Raw genomic sequence first — 8,454 nt, forward strand, 5'->3', positions numbered from 1 at the left:
TTAAAATGATATGAAAAGAGAAATTTTGTCGTACTAACTAAATTAAAGTGTATTCCGCTTTGTGTTGACTTTTTTTCAATCAATTCCGACGACTCGGTTTTTCGGGGTTAATTTTCGGTGCACGAAAAGTTGTTTCCGATCAGATTTTTTTCGATGTCATAATAATCGGTTTTAAATTCTAGGTCATGTCATATAATTTTTTTTAGAAATCTGGGCTACGGAGCATTCCCTGCAATCGATTCGGTTTTGGATTACTGTACCGAAAATCACGATAAAGCCCTAAATCTTCTGAAGATTTCACTTTGACTCAAAAATAAAAATACACTTAAAATGATATGAAAAGAGAAATTTTGTCGTACTAACTAAATTAAAGTGTATTCCGCTTTGTGTTGACTTTTTTTCAATCAATTCCGACGACTCGGTTTTTCGGGGTTAATTTTCGGTGCACGAAAAGTTGTTTCCGATCAGATTTTTTTCGATGTCATAATAATCGGTTTTAAATTCTAGGTCATGTCATATAATTTTTTTTAGAAATCTGGGCTACGGAGCATTCCCTGCAATCGATTCGGTTTTGGATTACTGTACCGAAAATCACGATAAAGCCCTAAATCTTCTGAAGATTTCACTTTGACTCAAAAATAAAAATACACTTAAAATGATATGAAAAGAGAAATTTTGTCGTACTAACTAAATTAAAGTGTATTCCGGGTTGTGTTGACTTTTTTTCAATCAATTCCGACGACTCGGTTTTTCGGGGTTAATTTTCGGTGCACGAAAAGTTGTTTCCGATCAGATTTTTTTCGATGTCATAATAATCGGTTTTAAATTATAGGACATGTCATATAATTTTTTTTAGAAATCTGGGCTACGGAGCATTCCCTGCAATCGATTCGGTTTTGGATTATTGTACCGAAAATCACGATAAAGCCCTAAATCTTCTGAAGATTTCACTTTGACTCAAAAATAAAAATACACTTAAAATGATATGAAAAGAGAAATTTTGTCCTACTAACTAAATTAAAGTGTATTCCGGGTTGTGTTGACTTTTTTTCAATCAATTACGACGACTCGGTTTTTCGGGGTTAATTTTCGGTGCACGAAAAGTTGTTTCCGATCAGATTTTTTTCGATGTCATAATAATCGGTTTTAAATTCTAGGTCATGTCATATAATTTTTTTTAGAAATCTGGGCTACGGAGCATTCCCTGCAATCGATTCGGTTTTGGATTACTGTGCCGAAAATCACGATAAAGCCCTAAATCTTCTGAAGATTTCACTTTGACTCCAAAATAAAAATACACTTAAAATGATATGAAAAGAGAAATTTTGTCGTACTAACTAAATTAAAGTGTATTCCGGGTTGTGTTGACTTTTTTTCAATCAATTCCGACGACTCGGTTTTTCGGGGTTAATTTTCGGTGCACGAAAAGTTGTTTCCGATCAAATTTTTTTCGATGTCATAATAATCGGTTTTAAATTCTAGGTCATGTCATATAATTTTTTTTAGAAATCTGGGCTACGGAGCATTCCCTGCAATCGATTCGGTTTTGGATTACTGTACCGAAAATCACGAAAAAGCCCTAAATCTTCTGAATATTTCACTTTGACTCAAAAATAAAAATACACTTAAAATGATATGAAAAGAGAAATTTTGTCGTACTAACTAAATTAAAGTGTATTCCGGGTTGTGTTGACTTTTTTTCAATCAATTCCGACGACTCGGTTTTTCGGGGTTAATTTTCGGTGCACGAAAAGTTGTTTCCGATCAGATTTTTTTCGATGTCATAATAATCGGTTTTAAATTATAGGACATGTCATATAATTTTTTTTAGAAATCTGGGCTACGGAGCATTCCCTGCAATCGATTCGGTTTTGGATTATTGTACCGAAAATCACGATAAAGCCCTAAATCTTCTGAAGATTTCACTTTGACTCAAAAATAAAAATACACTTAAAATGATATGAAAAGAGAAATTTTGTCGTACTAACTAAATTAAAGTGTATTCCGGGTTGTGTTGACTTTTTTTCAATCAATTCCGACGACTCGGTTTTTCGGGGTTAATTTTCGGTGCACGAAAAGTTGTTTCCGATCAGATTTTTTTCGATGTCATAATAATCGGTTTTAAATTATAGGACATGTCATATAATTTTTTTTAGAAATCTGGGCTACGGAGCATTCCCTGCAATCGATTCGGTTTTGGATTATTGTACCGAAAATTACGATAAAGCCCTAAATCTTCTGAAGATTTCACTTTGACTCAAAAATAAAAATACACTTAAAATGATATGAAAAGAGAAATTTTGTCCTACTAACTAAATTAAAGTGTATTCCGGGTTGTGTTGACTTTTTTTCAATCAATTTCGACGACTCGGTTTTTCGGGGTTAATTTTCGGTGCACGAAAAGTTGTTTCCGATCAGATTTTTTTCGATGTCATAATAATCGGTTTTAAATTCTAGGTCATGTCATATAACTTTTTTTCAATCAATTCCGACGACTCGGTTTTTCGGGGTTAATTTTCGGTGCACGAAAAGTTGTTTCCGATCAGATTTTTTTCGATGTCATAATAATCGGTTTTAAATTCTAGGTCATGTCATATAATTTTTTTTAGAAATCTGGGCTACGGAGCATTCCCTGCAATCGATTTGGTTTTGGATTATTGTACCGAAAATCACGATAAAGCCCTAAATATTCTGAAGATTTCACTTTGACTCAAAAATAAAAATACACTTAAAATGATATGAAAAGAGAAATTTTGTCGTACTAACTAAATTAAAGTGTATTCCGGGTTGTGTTGACTTTTTTTCAATCAATTCCGACGACTCGGTTTTTCGGGGTTAATTTTCGGTGCACGAAAAGTTGTTTCCGATCAGATTTTTTTCGATGTCATAATAATCGGTTTTAAATTCTAGGTCATGTCATATAATTTTTTTTAGAAATCTGGGCTACGGAGCATTCCCTGCAATCGATTCGGTTTTGGATTATTGTACCGAAAATCACGATAAAGCCCTAAATCTTCTGAAGATTTCACTTTGACTCAAAAATAAAAATACACTTAAAATGATATGAAAAGAGAAATTTTGTCGTACTAACTAAATTAAAGTGTATTCCGCTTTGTGTTGACTTTTTTTCAATCAATTCCGACGACTCGGTTTTTCGGGGTTAATTTTCGGTGCACGAAAAGTTGTTTCCGATCAGATTTTTTTCGATGTCATAATAATCGGTTTTAAATTCTAGGTCATGTCATATAATTTTTTTTAGAAATCTGGGCTACGGAGCATTCCCTGCAATCGATTCGGTTTTGGATTATTGTACCGAAAATCACGATAAAGCCCTAAATCTTCTGAAGATTTCACTTTGACTCAAAAATAAAAATACACTTAAAATGATATGAAAAGAGAAATTTTGTCGTACTAACTAAATTAAAGTGTATTCCGCTTTGTGTTGACTTTTTTTCAATCAATTCCGACGACTCGGTTTTTCGGGGTTAATTTTCGGTGCACGAAAAGTTGTTTCCGATCAGATTTTTTTCGATGTCATAATAATCGGTTTTAAATTCTAGGTCATGTCATATAATTTTTTTTAGAAATCTGGGCTACGGAGCATTCCCTGCAATCGATTCGGTTTTGGATTACTGTGCCGAAAATCACGATAAAGCCCTAAATCTTCTGAAGATTTCACTTTGACTCCAAAATAAAAATACACTTAAAATGATATGAAAAGAGAAATTTTGTCGTACTAACTAAATTAAAGTGTATTCCGGGTTGTGTTGACTTTTTTTCAATCAATTCCGACGACTCGGTTTTTCGGGGTTAATTTTCGGTGCACGAAAAGTTGTTTCCGATCAGATTTTTTTCGATGTCATAATAATCGGTTTTAAATTCTAGGTCATGTCATATAATTTTTTTTAGAAATCTGGGCTACGGAGCATTCCCTGCAATCGATTCGGTTTTGGATTATTGTACCGAAAATCACGATAAAGCCCTAAATCTTCTGAAGATTTCACTTTGACTCAAAAATAAAAATACACTTAAAATGATATGAAAAGAGAAATTTTGTCGTACTAACTAAATTAAAGTGTATTCCGCTTTGTGTTGACTTTTTTTCAATCAATTCCGACGACTCGGTTTTTCGGGGTTAATTTTCGGTGCACGAAAAGTTGTTTCCGATCAGATTTTTTTCGATGTCATAATAATCGGTTTTAAATTCTAGGTCATGTCATATAATTTTTTTTAGAAATCTGGGCTACGGAGCATTCCCTGCAATCGATTCGGTTTTGGATTACTTGTACCGAAAATCACGATAAAGCCCTAAATCTTCTGAAGATTTCACTTTGACTCAAAAATAAAAATACACTTAAAATGATATGAAAAGAGAAATTTTGTCGTACTAACTAAATTAAAGTGTATTCCGGGTTGTGTTGACTTTTTTTCAATCAATTCCGACGACTCGGTTTTTCGGGGTTAATTTTCGGTGCACGAAAAGTTGTTTCCGATCAGATTTTTTTCGATGTCATAATAATCGGTTTTAAATTCTAGGTCATGTCATATAATTTTTTTTAGAAATCTGGGCTACGGAGCATTCCCTGCAATCGATTCGGTTTTGGATTACTGTACCGAAAATCACGATAAAGCCCTAAATCTTCTGAAGATTTCACTTTGACTCCAAAATAAAAATACACTTAAAATGATATGAAAAGAGAAATTTTGTCGTACTAACTAAATTAAAGTGTATTCCGGGTTGTGTTGACTTTTTTTCAATCAATTCCGACGACTCGGTTTTTCGGGGTTAATTTTCGGTGCACGAAAAGTTGTTTCCGATCAGATTTTTTTCGATGTCATAATAATCGGTTTTAAATTCTAGGTCATGTCATATAATTTTTTTTAGAAATCTGGGCTACGGAGCATTCCCTGCAATCGATTCGGTTTTGGATTACTGTACCGAAAATCACGATAAAGCCCTAAATCTTCTGAAGATTTCACTTTGACTCAAAAATAAAAATACACTTAAAATGATATGAAAAGAGAAATTTTGTCGTACTAACTAAATTAAAGTGTATTCCGGGTTGTGTTGACTTTTTTTCAATCAATTCCGACGACTCGGTTTTTCGGGGTTAATTTTCGGTGCACGAAAAGTTGTTTCCGATCAGATTTTTTTCGATGTCATAATAATCGGTTTTAAATTCTAGGTCATGTCATATAATTTTTTTTAGAAATCTGGGCTACGGAGCATTCCCTGCAATCGATTCGGTTTTGGATTACTGTACCGAAAATCACGATAAAGCCCTAAATCTTCTGAAGATTTCACTTTGACTCAAAAATAAAAATACACTTAAAATGATATGAAAAGAGAAATTTTGTCGTACTAACTAAATTAAAGTGTATTCCGGGTTGTGTTGACTTTTTTTCAATCAATTCCGACGACTCGGTTTTCGGGGTAATTTCGGTGCACGAAGTTTTCAATTCCGACGACTCGGTTTTTCGGGGTTAATTTTCGGTGCACGAAAAGTTGTTTCCGATCAGATTTTTTTCGATGTCATAATAATCGGTTTTAAATTCTAGGTCATGTCATATAATTTTTTTTAGAAATCTGGGCTACGGAGCATTCCCTGCAATCGATTCGGTTTTGGATTATTGTACCGAAAATCACGATAAAGCCCTAAATCTTCTGAAGATTTCACTTTGACTCAAAAATAAAAATACACTTAAAATGATATGAAAAGAGAAATTTTGTCGTACTAACTAAATTAAAGTGTATTCCGGGTTGTGTTGACTTTTTTTCAATCAATTCCGACGACTCGGTTTTTCGGGGTTAATTTTCGGTGCACGAAAAGTTGTTTCCGATCAGATTTTTTTCGATGTCATAATAATCGGTTTTAAATTCTAGGTCATGTCATATAATTTTTTTTAGAAATCTGGGCTACGGAGCATTCCCTGCAATCGATTCGGTTTTGGATTATTGTACCGAAAATCACGATAAAGCCCTAAATCTTCTGAAGATTTCACTTTGACTCAAAAATAAAAATACACTTAAAATGATATGAAAAGAGAAATTTTGTCGTACTAACTAAATTAAAGTGTATTCCGGGTTGTGTTGACTTTTTTTCAATCAATTCCGACGACTCGGTTTTTCGGGGTTAATTTTCGGTGCACGAAAAGTTGTTTCCGATCAGATTTTTTTCGATGTCATAATAATCGGTTTTAAATTCTAGGTCATGTCATATAATTTTTTTTAGAAATCTGGGCTACGGAGCATTCCCTGCAATCGATTCGGTTTTGGATTATTGTACCGAAAATTACGATAAAGCCCTAAATCTTCTGAAAATTTCACTTTGACTCCAAATAAAAATACACTTAAAATGATATGAAAAGAGAAATTTTGTCGTACTAACTAAATTAAAGTGTATTCCGGTTTGTGTTGACTTTTTTTCAATCAATTCCGACGACTCGGTTTTTCGGGGTTAATTTTCGGTGCACGAAAAGTTGTTTCCGATCAGATTTTTTTCGATGTCATAATAATCGGTTTTAAATTCTAGGTCATGTCATATAATTTTTTTTAGAAATCTGGGCTACGGAGCATTCCCTGCAATCGATTCGGTTTTGGATTACTGTACCGAAAATCACGATAAAGCCCTAAATCTTCTGAAGATTTCACTTTGACTCCAAAATAAAAATACACTTAAAATGATATGAAAAGAGAAATTTTGTCGTACTAACTAAATTAAAGTGTATTCCGGGTTGTGTTGACTTTTTTTCAATCAATTCCGACGACTCGGTTTTTCGGGGTTAATTTTCGGTGCACGAAAAGTTGTTTCCGATCAGATTTTTTTCGATGTCATAATAATCGGTTTTAAATTCTAGGTCATGTCATATAATTTTTTTTAGAAATCTGGGCTACGGAGCATTCCCTGCAATCGATTCGGTTTTGGATTATTGTACCGAAAATCACGATAAAGCCCTAAATCTTCTGAAGATTTCACTTTGACTCAAAAATAAAAATACACTTAAAATGATATGAAAAGAGAAATTTTGTCGTACTAACTAAATTAAAGTGTATTCCGGGTTGTGTTGACTTTTTTTCAATCAATTCCGACGACTCGGTTTTTCGGGGTTAATTTTCGGTGCACGAAAAGTTGTTTCCGATCAGATTTTTTTCGATGTCATAATAATCGGTTTTAAATTATAGGACATGTCATATAATTTTTTTTAGAAATCTGGGCTACGGAGCATTCCCTGCAATCGATTCGGTTTTGGATTATTGTACCGAAAATCACGATAAAGCCCTAAATCTTCTGAAGATTTCACTTTGACTCAAAAATAAAAATACACTTAAAATGATATGAAAAGAGAAATTTTGTCCTACTAACTAAATTAAAGTGTATTCCGGGTTGTGTTGACTTTTTTTCAATCAATTTCGACGACTCGGTTTTTCGGGGTTAATTTTCGGTGCACGAAAAGTTGTTTCCGATCAGATTTTTTTCGATGTCATAATAATCGGTTTTAAATTCTAGGTCATGTCATATAACTTTTTTTCAATCAATTCCGACGACTCGGTTTTTCGGGGTTAATTTTCGGTGCACGAAAAGTTGTTTCCGATCAGATTTTTTTCGATGTCATAATAATCGGTTTTAAATTCTAGGTCATGTCATATAATTTTTTTTAGAAATCTGGGCTACGGAGCATTCCCTGCAATCGATTTGGTTTTGGATTATTGTACCGAAAATCACGATAAAGCCCTAAATATTCTGAAGATTTCACTTTGACTCAAAAATAAAAATACACTTAAAATGATATGAAAAGAGAAATTTTGTCGTACTAACTAAATTAAAGTGTATTCCGGGTTGTGTTGACTTTTTTTCAATCAATTCCGACGACTCGGTTTTTCGGGGTTAATTTTCGGTGCACGAAAAGTTGTTTCCGATCAGATTTTTTTCGATGTCATAATAATCGGTTTTAAATTCTAGGTCATGTCATATAATTTTTTTTAGAAATCTGGGCTACGGAGCATTCCCTGCAATCGATTCGGTTTTGGATTATTGTACCGAAAATCACGATAAAGCCCTAAATATTCTGAAGATTTCACTTTGACTCAAAAATAAAAATACACTTAAAATGATATGAAAAGAGAAATTTTGTCGTACTAACTAAATTAAAGTGTATTCCGCTTTGTGTTGACTTTTTTTCAATCAATTCCGACGACTCGGTTTTTCGGGGTTAATTTTCGGTGCACGAAAAGTTGTTTCCGATCAGATTTTTTTCGATGTCATAATAATCGGTTTTAAATTCTAGGTCATGTCATATAATTTTTTTTAGAAATCTGGGCTACGGAGCATTCCCTGCAATCGATTCGGTTTTGGATTATTGTACCGAAAATCACGATAAAGCCCTAAATCTTCTGAAGATTTCACTTTGACTCAAAAATAAAAATACACTTAAAATGATATGAAAAGAGAAATT

This window comes from Diospyros lotus, chromosome 1 (genome assembly GCF_014633365.1).
Source record: "Diospyros lotus cultivar Yz01 chromosome 1, ASM1463336v1, whole genome shotgun sequence".
NCBI classification, from domain to species: Eukaryota; Viridiplantae; Streptophyta; class Magnoliopsida; order Ericales; family Ebenaceae; genus Diospyros; species Diospyros lotus.